The sequence below is a fragment of the Sminthopsis crassicaudata genome, chromosome 3 (assembly GCF_048593235.1).
Source record: "Sminthopsis crassicaudata isolate SCR6 chromosome 3, ASM4859323v1, whole genome shotgun sequence".
Lineage (NCBI taxonomy): Eukaryota > Metazoa > Chordata > Mammalia > Dasyuromorphia > Dasyuridae > Sminthopsis > Sminthopsis crassicaudata.
In genome coordinates, this window is record NC_133619.1 from 242375301 (window position 1) to 242391277 (window position 15977).

The 15977-nt window shown below is 34.9% G+C and overlaps 1 protein-coding gene, 1 non-coding gene and 1 pseudogene across 2 annotated transcripts in view; 2 read left to right on the top strand and 1 right to left on the bottom strand.

Annotated features, from left to right (window-relative positions):
* RP2 (RP2 activator of ARL3 GTPase) overlaps window positions 1-1567 on the bottom strand; it is a 61350-nt gene extending 59783 nt beyond the window's left edge. Inside the window, exon 1 of the mRNA XM_074300284.1 lies at window positions 1542-1567. The gene's annotated coding sequence lies outside the window, so the exon portion shown is untranslated. The remainder of the gene's footprint in view (window positions 1-1541) is intronic.
* Window positions 1568-1692: 125 nt separating this feature from the next.
* On the top strand, window positions 1693-1796 carry LOC141565218 (U6 spliceosomal RNA). The gene has a single exon (XR_012488900.1). It is a non-coding gene; the product is annotated as a U6 spliceosomal RNA (small nuclear RNA).
* Window positions 1797-12104: 10308 nt separating this feature from the next.
* LOC141562001 (ATP synthase peripheral stalk subunit F6, mitochondrial-like) lies at window positions 12105-13765 on the top strand (annotated as a pseudogene).
* The last annotated feature ends 2212 nt before the right edge of the window (window positions 13766-15977 follow it).

Genomic DNA, 15977 nt, shown 5'->3' on the forward strand with positions numbered 1-15977 from the left:
GCAAAGCTGAGCAGTCATAGGACTTGATTGATTGTCAGGCCACACAGGTTCCTTTGGGAGCCATGGATGTTTACCTGCCCTCAGAGCCGGCTTTTTGGAGAATGAATTTTCTGCACATAAAAGTGCTTTTGGTTGTTCACTGCACAGTTGAGATTGTGTCTTTAATGGGCAGTCAGATAAGTCTGTTGGATTGTCAGGAAAATCCACTTTGTAAAATCCAGTAAGCAGGTGGCTCCCTTACTACCTCATTCCCCTAACCATGCTTCCATGGAGTGTATATAGGATTAACGTGGAAAGAGACCCAAGAGGTTCTCTATCCAACTCTTATTTTATAGAAAAGGAAAATAGGGCTCAAAAGGATAAGGTCAAATGCCCAAGACCAAATAGATAATAAGTGATAAAGTCAGGAATCTGCCTCAGACCCTCCAGCTGCAAATACTGTGGATTTTCCTCTGTGACACAATGCATTATTTCCTTCCAAGTCAGAAAAGCTAGGTTTATACACAAACTCATACACCTGTATGTCATCTCTTGTTCTGTGCTGGGCCTTGATCAGGACAGTCCCCTGGTAGTTTATGTTTGATACTGGAATGAAATAAAACATTCATAAGTCATTCAGTGGTTAACAAAAGTAGATTTACTTAAACCACAGCAGAAAAAGGGTACAACAACTTTATTTAATTAACATAAAATTTATCCAAGCCATTTCTGGCTTGGAGAAAGAAATGTTCAAATTAGCATAGACCTCATGCTCTCTAACACAACTCTGCCCCCAAATAATTTATGTTACATATGAATCTTAAATGAGAGAAAGTTGTTGAAATACACCCTAGGTTAATATTCCAGAACTGAAGGGCAATCAAATCACTATTCTATCTCCTCTTGATCCATTGCCTCTTTCCTGGAGAGATAAAAAACTTCATACTTTCATTTAAAAGTCAATTTTTTTCTCAAAGGTGCATCCAATCATCTTAGAAGAGCAGATAAAGAGGAAATTGCTCTTAGGTCAATAACCAAATCATTTTGGTTGAGAAAGGCAGTGAAGTAAAGAAGACAGGAATTCTTTGTTTAAAAAAAAAAGTTAGGGTTTTTTTGTTTTTGTTTTTGTTTTTGTTTTTAATTTCTCAATCCATTTCCATTAAAAAAAATCTTTCTGTCTTCAACCTCTCTCACCTTCCCCAGGGCTTTTCTTAGATTTCTGAGAAAGGTTAGAAGGAAATATTTCTGAATATTTTCAGTTTTACTAAATAGAGAGTGTGTAACATATTTCTTTGATTTCAATACTATTCAAGGAAAGGAGAAACTAACCTAACTTACATGGGGGACAGTATATAGGATTTTGCTCACATTATCTCTCCTCTAATATAATGTAAACTCCTTGAAGACAGGGGCTATTTTTTATGTCTTTGTACTTCTAGAACCATAATACTTGACACAAAGTAGACTCAATGTCTCTTGATTGATTGTTCATAACTAAAATGATTCAACTTTAATTTCCATCTTTCCTTTCTGATTGATGATTTTAAAACCTTTTTTAAAGCATGGTGCAGGGGAAAGGGCTCTGGATCTTGAATCAGAAGACTTAGTTTTTAATAGTGGTTCTTCTACACATCTTTGTGATCATGGACAATGCACTTCATCAATCTTGATCTTGATTTCCCCATCTATCAAAGGAAGATTTGGACTAAATTACCTCGTCTCTTCCAGCTCTAACCACAGTTAGAATAATACAGAGAATATTAGGATGGCCTTTATGCAAGGATGACATACAAATTCTTGCAGTATTCCCAATGAATCTTATTTCTTACTCTAACAGAGAGGTAATAGCCTAGAGGTACAGAATGAGGCATGTATTTTCAGATGTGGCCAATTTGTAGATTTGTTTTGCTTATTTCTATTGTTACAATGGAGGGCTTTTACTTCAGGAGGGGAGGAATATTATAGAAAAATAATATCATTCCAGTAATTCTGCAGAGCAATTGGAACTATGCTCAAAAAGTTATCAAACTTCACATACCCTTTGATCCAGCAGCGTTGCTACTGGGCTTATAAATCCCAAAGAAATGTTAAAGAAGGAAAAGGGACCCACATGTGCAAAAATGTTTGTAGCAGCCCTTTTTGTAGTAGCAAGAAACTGAAACTGAGTGGATGCCCATCAGTTGGAAAATTGCTGAACAAATTGTGGTACATGAATGTTATGGAATATTATTTTTCTATAAGAAATGACCAGCAGGATAATTTCACAGAGGCTTGGAGAGACTTACATGAACTGATGCTGAGTGAAATGAGCAGAACCAGGAGATCATTATACACCTTAACAACAATAATATATGCTGATCAACTCTGATGGGTGTGGCTCTCTTCAACAATGAGATGACTCAAACCAGTTTCTGTTCAGTAATGAAGAAAATCAGCTACACCCAGAGAGAGAGCTATGGGAAATGAGTGTGGACCACTCATTTCTACTCTTTCTGTTGTTTGCTTACATTTTTGTTTCCACTCTCAGGTTTTTTTTTTTTTAACTTTCTTTCTAGATCCAATTTTTTTTCTTTTTAGTGCAGCAAGATAACTGTATAAATCTGTATACATATATTGTATGTAACATATACTTTAACATATTTAACATATATTGGACTATCTGCCATCTAGAGGGAGGGTGGGGGGAAGGAAGGAAAAAGCTGGAACAGAAGGTTTTGCAAGGATCAAAGTTGAAAAAATTACCTATACATATGCTTTATAAATAAAAAAGCTATAAGAAAAAAAAATATCATGGAGAATAATATTAAGGAGGTATATGCTTTCATGTAGAAGCTATATTCCTTTCTTTGTTAAGGGATATTAATAAGGGAATCATCCTGAACCTAAAAATCACTTTCCCTAGACTAGCAATATTTAGGGAGTTGACTGATAAATTCTAGTCGCCCCTTTCTGAGGAGCCCCTTATGGCTCCTTTTCCACCTCCTTTTTACACAGAAATCAAAGTCAGAGAAGAGAGGTGGACAATATTCTACAGTTATCTTTCCACAATATTTTGTAAGCTTCATTAAGCCAAAACCATGTGGATATATGGATAACCCATAACCTAATTTTCAATCCTGCATGTAATATCTCTTGGTTTAGTTTGTGTTTTAAAATAATAAATCATTTCACATTTTCATGGTATTTTAAACTTTGTAGAGTCCTTTCTTCACAATTGTCCTATGAGCTAAGTATTACAAGTATCCTTATGCACATTCTTCAAAAGTTAAAAAAAAAAAGGTTAAAAGGGATCTAGATAACCATTTAGTTCAATATCCCTTCGTTATGTGAAGCAGTCATTAAGTATAACACATATTAGTTGCTTAAAAGTGATTTAAAAGTAACTAAGAAATAATGTGATATGTCAGAAAGAGTCCTGGACCTATGATCAGGAGATGTGGATTCTGGCCCTGATCCTTGCTAGAAATGTGAGGGGCAAGTACCTTAATTTATCTAATTGTCATCTTCATCTGAAGAATTAGACAGCCTTAGATTTATGAATAGTTTGAATCTGTACTAAAACTTACTTTGTAGATTCATGGTTTGTTTGTTTGTTTTTTTTTTTTTAGCATAAACTGAAGGCATAGGAGTCACTTTTGTACTATATGCTGCAAATGAGGAAACTGATAAAGATAGGGCTAGTGACTTCTCCTAAAATAGAACTCTGGCTTCCTGTCAACTACTTCACTGTTCTGGTCACTGTTTAGCTAAAGGTTTTGTGTGTGTGTGTGTGTGTGTGTGTGTGTGTGTGTGTGTGTGTTTATGTATATATGACTTTTCTCTAGTTTGCTATGTAGTCTCACAGTTAGAAATTAAGGAACTTCTTGCAAATTAAGAATAAGGAAGATTGGAGCAGCTAGATGAGGCAGAAGATAGAGCACCAGCCTTGAAGTCAGGAGGACCTGAGTTCAAATATGACTTCAGACACTTAACACTTCCTAGGTGTGTGACCCTAGGCAAGTCACTTAACCCCAATTGTCTCAGGAAAAAAAAAAAAGAAAGAAAAAAAGAAAAAAGACTGTGATAGGTGCTCCTATTTTTTTTTTAACGGGTTTGATTTTCCAAAAGTAGTGCTTATATCTTAAGCGCAGTATCTTATATGCTTCAGTCTTCATGTGAATGTGTCTATTTCCAGATTTGCTATTCAATTCAACAAATATCTGTTAAGATATTGTGTGCTTTTTAAAAAATATATATTTTTTAATAAATTTGGGGTTTGGGGCCATATTTTTCCAAGTATTCTTTCCCCTTCCAGAAAATCATCCCATGTAACAAATATTATTTTTAAAGACTAGGAAAAAAAGAGAAAAAATCAGTGTAACAAATCAATACATTGAAAAAGTCTGAAAATATTTACAATGTTCAAGATTTATGTATCTCCTACCTCTGCAAAAAGGTGTGATGGGAGTGTTTTCTCAAACCTTTTCTTTCATGATATGCTTTTTCTTTAGAATTTTGCAATATTTACTTTTGACTTTTTTGTGATTGTTCTTTCCATTTACTTTGTAGCAATTGTGCATATTGCTCTCTTGACTGCTTATTTCATTCTTTACCAGTTCATGTATATCTTTCCATATTTCTCTATATTCATCATTTCTTATAGCACAGTAATATTCTTCAATGTGAGCTTAATGGCTTTTAAAGGGGCCAATGATTTCATTAGCCAAGGAATTACCATTACAGAAACTCCCTTTGACAACAAAGATAAGCAATCCTTTTACAAGTTAGTTTTAAAGAGTTGGCAGATTTGGAGGACATTGAGAAGTCTCCTGTGTTTATAGAGTCAACATGTGTCAGGGACAGCCAGGAGTTTGAAGCCAGGATTTCCTTAACTCCCAAGTTAGGCTTCTGTCAACTCTTTCAGGCGCTGAGTATAAAAAATTAAAAAAAAAAAAAAAAACAAACCAATAAACCACAAATCCCTGCTCTCTAAGAGAGTAAATAAAAATGTATACAAAGAAAAGGGGAAAACTTGAAGGCCCCTGAAGTCCCTAATTTCTATCTATGAGAAAACATTCTGGTATAATAACAGTATTAATACTGTACTTGGGATTAGGAAGAGCTGGGTTTGGATCTTCCTAGAGATAGCTACAAGCAGGGCAAGTAATTTGACCTCTCTGAGCCTTGATTTCCACATTTCCAAAATGGAGACCAAAAATAGCATTAAATAAAATAAAGGATGTGCAGTGTTTGTCTTTGTGTGAGAAAGAATTAAGTAACTTGTCTAAGATTATACAACCAGTAAGTGTTAAGTGTCTTGAGGTTAGATTTGCACTCAGGTCCTCCTGATTTCAGGACGAGTGCTCTATCCATTGTACCAATTAGATGCCTCAGCAGTGTTTTTTTAAAACCTTTAAGCAAATGTAAGTGCTAGCTATTTCTCAGGTTACCTAAACTCACCTGTGTGGTTGGAACATTCATCTTTGCAGTAGCCGATATCTCAGGAGCATCTCCTAAAACCAATCAGACTATACCTCTTGGGAGAGAAGCATAAGTGGTCCAGGGAAGCAGCATTGGATCTAGAGTCTGAGGTTTGATTGTTGTCCTTTGCTACTAATTCTCCATGTGACCTTGAAGAAGGTAATTTCAATTCTCTGAGCTTGTTTTCCCATTTGTAAAATGAGACATTTGGTTCTCAACCTGAGTACATAAATAGATGAATGGATAGATAAATAAACTATTTCAATATGGAGATTATTTCAAAAGTCTTAGTGCAGTTTTAAGCCACTAGAGCTTAAAATTGCACTATTTTTGAGATACCCTGTATAATTGGTTTCTATTGTAATGCTATTTGTTTTATTTTGTTCATTTCAAAAACAATTCTGAGAAAAGGTGGATAACAAAATGATCCATGACACAAAAGAGATTAAAATGATCTCTAAGGATCTAGCACTAAATCCCACATAGAGGAAGCCATCAGCAAACAACTAACTACCAGCTCTGGGGAGAGCAATTCTGCCCCAGGAAACAGCAGAGGCATCCTTAAAGTTCTAACACAGACCGTCTGAGAGGGAATCAAAGATTCTTTCCATTATGCCATCAAGGGACTCTCTCAGGATTGAAAAGAAAACTATACATCCATGATCTCTATCCCAGAGTCAGTCTTTTTGTTTTCAGCTTGCAGATTGGAGTACAAATTGGGGTGAGACTGACATTGACACCAACCACCACTTGTTTGAACTTCAAAAGCTGGCTCTATTTAACTAAAATATTCATGGTCTTCTCCCTCCTTCTTGCCTCCTTTTGTTGACTGTTTTCAGAAGCACTGTTATGGCCTCTTGAAGGACTCAGAGGGATAAATTACGCAGGCAGCTAGTTGATAACCAAAGTAGCAAGGGACTCAATATGTAAAGAAGATGGAAAGACAATGATGCAACAAAATTAATATGACAAAATTGGATTTTTTATTTCAGCATATTCTGTTAATTGTATTATTTTCTTGGCTATAAGGCCAGGTTCCTACTAGAAGCAAATATACACACACATCTCTCAAAAAAAAAAATTAGTAAACTTTTCATTTAATCTATAAAAAAGGATCCTTAAGAGGAAAACTAAAGGGAAAATGTAATTCCTCATCAGGAAAACTCTAGAGATTCCTCCTTACCAAATACAACCCCAATTTATCTACTTAGATACATTTTGTACAAATTAAATGTAGATGTTTGCCAAAGCTTTGCTCACTGTTCTTTTCTTTTAATATCTTCTCCTCTGGCAATCTGATCCGATACCGCACCTGCCTCTATGCAGATTGTTCATTCTAACCCTGTTCTTCCTGCCAAGTTCCAGACCTAAACTCCAAACTGCCCAGATATCTCATGAGCATCACAAAATTTAAATACTCCAGATTAAAAAAAACAAACTCTCTTTTAAAATCTGTTACTCTTCCTGATTTCCATATTTCTGTTAATGGTATCACCAGTCTCTCAGTTTGGCAGGAACTCTCTGCTATATAACCCTTAACAAATCATAACAACAGATTTATATAGTGCTTTAAGGCTTTTTAAAAAAAATCTAGACCCATACTTTCATGATAGAGGAAACTGCTTTCCTCATCCAAAAACACTTCCCATATTATCCCCAATAGGAATGTTGCAAGAAACAAATGAAATGATATGTGAAAAGGTTTTACAAACTATAAAAGTCTATTTACATGTTAATTCTATTGATTATTGAACTATGAATATTTACTCTTTGGTTGTTTTTATTAAGTATTATTAGTCATATTCAACTCTTTATAACCCTATTTGAGGTTTTCTTGGCAAAGATAATGGCGTGGTTTGCCATTTATTTCTTCAGTTCATTTTGCAGATGAGGAAACTGAGGCAAACAGGATTAAATAACTTGCCTATGGTCATATAGTTAGTGTCTGAGGTAGGATTTGAACTCAGGTTTTCCTTTTTCCAGACCCAGTGCATCATCTAGCTGTTCTTCACTCTGCATGTGGTATTTTCATTCTGGATACTCTCCTAGGCCTGGAAATTCTACTTTTAAAATAGCATTTTTCTTATCATGACATCTCAAACACTCATTACTTCTTTTCCATACATTAGCCAGAGTCTCCTAATGGGTTGGGTTATTTTTTAGCCTTTCCTCTTTTCCATTCTCCACATTTTAAGCAAAGATATTGTAGTGTGGTGAGTAGGATTGTCCAACTTCTTTTATTTGCTTCCCACTGATTCATTGTATAGGTTATCCTGATATAAATTTTCCTTATCCTCTAAGAAATTGTATCAAAGAATCAGTCATTTGATCTAATTTTTTTTTTTAGCTCTGAGCCCACAGCTCTCCCTTCAAATGAATTTCTTCTCAATTAATTTCCAATAAGTGTACTGTGAGCAGCAAAAGCCTATTTAATAAAAACAAATAAGACATTTAATACAAATAAAAAGAGTTTCCTTCCCATGCCAAGATGGAAGAATTTGTAGCATTTAGATTATAAATTTAACAGATTACAATGTTCAACATTTCTTAGAGTTAATTGTACTACTTAATTATATTAGATCCCAAATCCTATCACCCTTATAATATAAGCTATATCATAGATGGGCTGGATAACTTTTTAGCACCCCATGAAAAAACTTCTTTATCTAGGCAAGATACTCATGGTTAAATTCTACATGGCTGAGTAGTTAGAACATTGGACTTGGAATAAGGGAGACCTGTTTTTTTTTTTTTATTCTGCCTAAGACACTATCTATATGATCCTTGGCAAGGCACTTAACTCCTCTCAGCCTCAGTTTCCTCTTCTGTAAATTTGGGGTAACAACAGTACCTATCTCCCATTGTTGTTGCAAGGAATCAAATGAGATAATATTTGTAAAGCATTTTGTAAACCCTTTAAATACCATATGTATGTGGTCCTTAATAGGGAAAGGAGATAGATGAGGATGTCAGGTGTGGAGGCAATAACCTGCTGTCTTTCATTTGAGTTATACATAGATGGAATAGAGTACAATCTTTGATAATTGTGACTTTCTGGAGCCAGCAGTAAAGACTCAAGGGAGACATGTTAAAATTTCATTTTGAGCATTTACATCTCAGAAAGGCAAATCAAATAAAGGCTTGATTGATTTATTGTGTTGTTGATTGTCCAGACTTTAAAAAGTGATGAAAAAATGTTAAGAAGCCAGATTAAACTTAAAAGTGTGTCAAGCATGTGGTTTTCAATTCCCCCTTGGGGAGCTAGCAATTATATATTCACCAGCAAGACTATGCTTCACAAGCATCAAAAGGTCTATCAACCCAAGTATATTTCCTTAATTGATCTTATGATGTTTCATATATCCAGCATTAGTCCTTCCATTAAGGTTCCATTCCTTCCAGAAAGTTCCATTAAAATCCTAGCATGTGTTAGTTAGCTAAAGAGAGGTAATACATTATGGCAAGGCAAGCATTTATTAAGCACTTACTATGTTCCAGGAACTGTAATAAGCACAATTACAAGCAAAAAGAGTCTCTGTCCTCAAGGAACTTGTAATCTTGTTTTTCTTGATATCAATTTTATTTATATTATATAAAAATTGGATAATACAATTGCCCAACACTAGAAATCTTGATGCCCCAGGGACAAAAATTAAAAAAGCAAGTGGCAATATCATTATATAGTAATTAAGCCAGTAAATCAAACAGTGACATTTTGGATACATCCATTCTCCAGTACCATAATGGATATGCTAGACTTATTGGAGCCAGCCTAGGAATATGGGTCCTGACCAAGGTTGATCTTTAGCTACAGAGTTTAAGGAACTCACATTCTAATAGAGGAAAGACTGCACACAACAGTGAGCTGAAAAGGAAATGGAAGAGGCCAGGAACAGAAGCAAAAGGGGTATTGAGTGACCTGGACCTCTTCCAGAAATGGAGACCTTGGAAGAAATCCACCGATGAGAGAAAGGGATGGAGGAGGGACGTTCCAGGATGAGGCTACAGTTGAGATAAAGTGACAAAGTCTAGAAAAGTAGAAGCTAAGACTAGGAGGGAATGTGTGGGTCCCCCGATGAAATTAATGTACCAAGCCATTCTCCAACATTAACATCTTATCATGAATTAGTTAGGTTGGCTTGAAAATAGTAAAACACGGAGAGAAAGAAATGCTGAAAAGGCACACTTTAATGAGAGAGAGGCTCTCAGCAGGCATTCAGAGTATTAGTCACTTTTATGGATCTAGATTTAAAGCTAGAGGGGATCTCAAAGGCCATTTAATCCATCTCTATCATTTTACAGTTAAAAGAAACTACCCAAGGTCTCATGGTATTTATGAGATCCGGTATATTTAGGGTTCTAGGGACTCTGGATTTTAAGGGGACAGCAAAAGAGTCCTGAGGACCTTCAAAAGATTGGAAGAGTCCAACCTTCATAAATTTAGCTTATTTGAAACTTTGCTAATTTTGCTTACTTAAAAGTATGTATAATATAGTGGGAAAAACACTAGACTTGGTTTCAGGTGAGAATACTTTAGAAACTTTCTCCTGAAGACGCTTATTAGATGTGGGACCATTGGCAAATCAGTGGTCTCATTAAGGCTCGGTTGATTCCTGAACTAGGAATGATAATATCTAAGCCACCTACATTAAAGAACTATGAGGATCAAATAAAAAACTACTGTGTAAAATAATAAGAATACCAGCTGCTATTATTCATATTTTTCCCTAGAACCTTGTATATTAAGGACCCATATGTACAACATAAATAACATAAAGATTTTATCTTGTAATAAATTTTTAGGAGTAACAAATTATTTTCTTTCATTGAAATTTCATTATCAAAAATAGTGATAATTGGGAGAAAGACTTGACATTCAGCTACTTCTTGTTCTGGGGAGCAGTAGAAAATGTTAAAGTTTTCCCAAAGTCTCCCTCCTTTTATTAAACTTTCTATTGGCTCTCCAAAAAGTCAAGGGATTAGTGCAGATTCTGATCTGACTGTAAAAGTTTAAATGTGATCTACTCTGATGATTTCTCAAAGTCTCCTTCCTTCCCATACTTCTGTTCATTTCTGATTCAAACTTAAATTAGCAAAAAGAATGATTGGCAAAATTGTGGTATACGAATATAATGAGATATCATTATGCTATAAGAATGAATACATTTGAAAAATTCAAAGACATCTGGGATGATTTACACAAATTGAAGCAGAGCCATTAGTCAACCAGGATTTATTAATTTCTTTCTATATATCCAGACACTATACTTAGCAGTGAGGATATAAAGACAAGACAAAATCTTACTTTCAGGTAGTTTATAATCTATGCAGAGATCCCAGACACACCAACAATACTCCCAAGTGAGACTGAAGTTAAGGTCACAAAATCATACAGTTATGAAACATCACAAGGAGGATTTTAATTGAAAGCCACTGCTTTTTCTCCTCTACCATGTTACAGAACTAAAATAATGATATAGATATATAAGTATCTCTCTCTCTCTCTCTCTCTCTCTCTCTCTCTCTCTCTCTATATATATATATATATATATATATATATGTAATATCTATTATATTACATATATGTTATATAAACACATACACATTATTTATATATATATATATATACATTCATACATATATATATAATTGTATCATGGTCATTTTTTCATGGGGTACATATGCATGGGTAATTTTTTACAACATTATCCCTTGCACTCACTTCTGTTCCAAATTTTCCCCTCCTTCCCTCCACCCCCTCCCCTAGATGGCAGGCACTCCCATACATGCTAAATATGTTATAGTATATCCTAGATACAATATATGTGTGCAGAACCGAATTTCTTGTTGCACAGGAAGAATTGGATTCAGAAATAAAAATAACCTGGGAAGAAAAACAAAAATGCAAACAGTTTACACTCATTTCCCAGTGTTCTTTCTCTGGGTATAGCTGATTCTGTCCATCATTGATCAACTGGATCTGAATTAGATCTTCTCTATGTTGAAGATATCCACTTCCATCAGAATACATCCTCATACAGTATTGTTGAAGTGTATAGTGATCTTCTGGTTCTGCTTGTTTCACTCAGCATCAGTTGATGTAAGTCTCTCCAAACCTCTCTGTGTTCATCCTGTTGGTCATTTCTTACACAACAATAATATTCCATAACATTCATATGCCACAATTTACTCAGCCATTCTCCAATCGATGGGCATCCATTCATTTTCCAGTTTCTAGCCACTACAAAAAGGGCTGCCACAAACATTTTGGCACATACAGGTCCCTTTCCCTTCTTTAGTATTTTTTAGGATATAAGCCCAGTAGTAGTACTGCTGGATCAAAGGATATGCACAGTTTGATAACTTTTTGAGCATAATTCCAGATTGTTCTCCAGAATGGTTGGTTTCTGAACAATAATTTTAAAGAAAACAAAGTGAGATCAATCATTATCTTCTGCTTTTTGGCAATGAGATATTACAGCAGAATCCTAAACTCAGAAAAGAATGTATATACTTTTCTATGCTCCTGTTAGTCATAAAATTGATTCACCAAATATCCATGGCATTACTCACATGTAGATAATTGGTTATAAAAAGTTATCTTAAGGAAGTTATCCTATGAAGTCATGTTTCCTGTGTCTGGTTAATACATCTGTATAATCATTATGATTCTTCAAAGATTTTTCAGGTTTCCTTCAGTAATTCAATTTGCTATTTCATTCCAATTACAAATGAACATTGGTATAACAGCTGTTGCATTTAACTAGGAATTCAATACTGTTCAGAAACTCTAGACAAGATCAGAGAATATAATTCTAAGAGACAGCTGGAGGGCCTACTGCTATTCTTCCAAAATATCAGCAAAATCTGAACAGATAACTTCTCCTTTTCTTTCCTTCTCTCCCTCCCTCTCTTTGTCCCTTTCTCCCTCTCTCTCTCCTTACTTTTCCCCTCTCTTTTCCTCATCTTTTCTCTCTCCCTCACTTTTTCTCTTTCTCCTTATCTCTCCCTCTCCCTCGCTCTCTCTCCCCCTTTCCTTCTCTCTCTTTTATCTTGCCTATGTCCTCCACCTCTACTCTCTCTCTCTTATCTTGTCTATGCTGGGAAATTAGTATGGGAACTTTGACCTGGACTACACTGTGTTTTCTTAGGCAATATAGTGGCCCCTGGAGCAGAACCTGGAGCAGAAGTTATACACTTCAACAACAATACTACATGATGATCAATTCTGATGGACATAGCTCTCTTCAACTATGAAAGGATCCAAATAAGTTCCAATTGATCTATAATGAACAGAACCAGCTACACCCAGAGAAAGAACACTGGGTAATGAGTATGGACCACAATATGACATTTCCACTCTCTCTGTTAACTGCTTGCTTGCATTTTTGTTTTTTTCTTCTCAGGTTGCTTTTACCTTTTTTTTAAATCCGATCTTTCATATGCAACAGGATAACTATATAAATATGTATACAAGTACTGTATTTAACATATACTTTAACATATTTAACATGTATGGGACAACCTGCCCTATAGGGGAGAGGGTGGGGGGAAGGAGAGGAAAAGTTGGAACAGAAGGTTTTGCAAGGGTCAGTGTTGAAAAATTACCCATGCGGGGCAGCTAGGTGGCGCAGTGAATAGAGCACCAGCCCTGAATTCAGGAGGACCCGAGTTTAAATCTGGTCTCACTTAACACTTCCTAGCTATGTGACCCTGGGCAAGTCACTTAACCCCAGCCTAAAAAAAAAAAAAAAAAAAAGAAAAAAGAAAAATTACCCATGCATATGTTTTGTATATAAAAAACTATAAAAATTTTTTAAAAATTTAAAAATAATAAAAATAAAATCTCTTTAAAAAAACAAAACAAAACAAAACAAAATATAGTGGCCCCTGGCTCCCAGGATCTCACCATATTGATGCTATTTTATTTTATTTTATTATTTTCATTTTTTTGCTGAGGCATTTGGGGTTACGTGACTTGTCACACACCTAGGGAGTATTAAGTGTCTGAGGTCAAATTTGAACTCAGATCTTCCTGACTTCAGGGCTGGTACTCTATCCACTGTGCCATCTAGCTGCTTTGATGCTGATTTTAATGTAGACACCCAACTGGCATAATCGATTGTAGCTCAGAACCCCTAAACTAAAACAATCTTCCATTCCAAGTTGACTTCATATCTGGGACTACAGACGTGTAATCCCAAACCCACTGAAGGGGAACTTTTCAAACTGAAGAGTATGTATGGGTAAAGTGGTTATGAACACATTTCCAGTCTTCAAACTTGAAGATCCCAAGTTTGAAAAGTTGTCTAAACCTCCTATCTGAGGAAATATTGCAAATTTAATTTTAAGTGTCTGGTGATTTATCTTGAATAAGTAGTATGATCAATTGAAGAAAATGGTCTTAGACAAGAATAAATTTCCTGATTTTAAAAGCTATTTGACTAAGAGTGCTAGATATGTTTTATAACTAATATATCTGACCCAATCTGCATACAGATTAGCCAGTAAAAAAGAAAATACCCTTGCCAGATCAAGTGGACAAACTGGAGCTCCTAGTTCCTGAATATTGTGTAAACCTCTCTGACAGCTAATTCAAAGACAACTTTCCTCCAGGCCATTGTTTTTTCATTATTTTTGTTCTTAGCCTCTTTAGGGGGAAAAGGTCCTTCTTAAGGCAAATATGCAACAGATTATTTATAACCCTGGTCTAAATTCAGTACAAACTCTTGATTATAAAACTGATGCAATTATATTCTTTTTTTTAATAGCTTTTTATTTACAAGATATATGCATGAGTAATTTTATAGCACTGACAATTGCCAAGCCTTTTGTTCCAATTTTTCCCCTCCTTCCCCCCACCCCCCTCCCCCAGATGGTAGGTTGACCAATACATGTTACATAGTTAAAGTATAAATTAAATACAATATATGTATACATGTCCAAAGAGTTATTTATGCAATTATATTCTTAAAGGGAAGTACTTCTTTATATAGATTCCACAAGCCTAGACACTTCCTAATCTCTATGAATAAATCATTGTGCAGTTTGTAGGTTCATGGGGACATTTTATGAATGTGTAAGCATAGTTATGTGCATTTATCCTGACAGTACCATTTTAAAATCTATATATCTGCATGCCTGTGCTGCTTCTCTTCCATAGAAATCAGGAAGGATAAAGACAAGGAAACTCTTTAAAATAAAAGTAGCTTGTGTCACTTAAGAGTTGAAAGGGAGTGAAAATGTAAACAGAATTCTTGTAAAAGATTTAGGTATTTTCTAATCTTTTGAAGGAATGATGTTTGGTGGATCAACCATATAACTAATAAAATGAGGCTCTTTCCTGAGTGTAAAATAACTGTATTCATTTTTAGTTACCAAATAAGTAGGGGGGAACATGGCAGCAATATTGTCTTGGCATTAGTAAGCAAGGTCAGTGAGTTCAAAATACATTTTCTTTGCCCTGAATTTTTTTCAACTTCCATGTTTCAGAATATTGATTTTTCTTTCTGGAACTGTTTAAATTACAGCTATGATGGTAGGAAGTTAAATTTCTACATTTAAAACCTCATGGGGGGGTTGCTCAGCAATTGGGGAATGACTGAACAAATTGTGGTATGTGTTATGATGAAATTCTCTTGTATTATAAGAAAGGATGAGCAGAATGCTCTCAGAAAAGCCTGGTAAGACTTACAGAAGTTGATGTAAAGTGAAATGTATTGTGTATAAAATAAGATCATCTGTGAATGATGTGACTATTCTCAGTAATACAATTATCCGAGACAATTCTGAAGGATTTATGATTAAAAAAAAAAATTTGGTATCCATCTCCAGAGAAAAAACTAATAGTATCTGAATACAGATTGAAACACATTTTTTCCTTGAGATTGGGTTTTTTTTGGTTGTTGTTGTTTGAGGGAGGTCTATGTTTTCTTTCACAACATAACTAATATGGAAATAAAAAGATTTGCCATTTTAAAAATGGCAAATAAAAATTTTAGATAGTAAAAGAAAAAAACAAGCCAATGTCCCATGGGCAAGATTAGTCAGAGGGAGCTCTGATGGTAATCCTGTTTCATGGTCCCAGACTATATCTTTAGTGAATTTAGAACAATCAACTCTTAATGACTTGCTTTTGGAGAATGGGACAGCTGGAAGAGTATGGATGCAATGGACAAATCCATCACTACTATGGAAAAAATGCCTTATTGTTGAACATTTGATATTTTGTTTTCATAGAGAAAGGCCAACACATTTAATTCAACTTTTGAATGTGAGCAATACTGTGATTATAGAAATTTGAAAAAACCTGAAGTTCAAGAAGCTTAAGTTATTTCTTTAAGAGCACTACACAAGGAGTTGCATGATGCTAAACAGAATTCCAGGCATACTTCATCCTTGTTCCTTTTATTGAAAAATTAGGAACATAAGCAATTTTTATTGAAAACAAAGCCAAATAAACATTGCACTATAAAACTTCACAAATATGCCAAATTCTCTTCCACAGCTGTTGAGTCTAACATTCAACTTATGTTCCA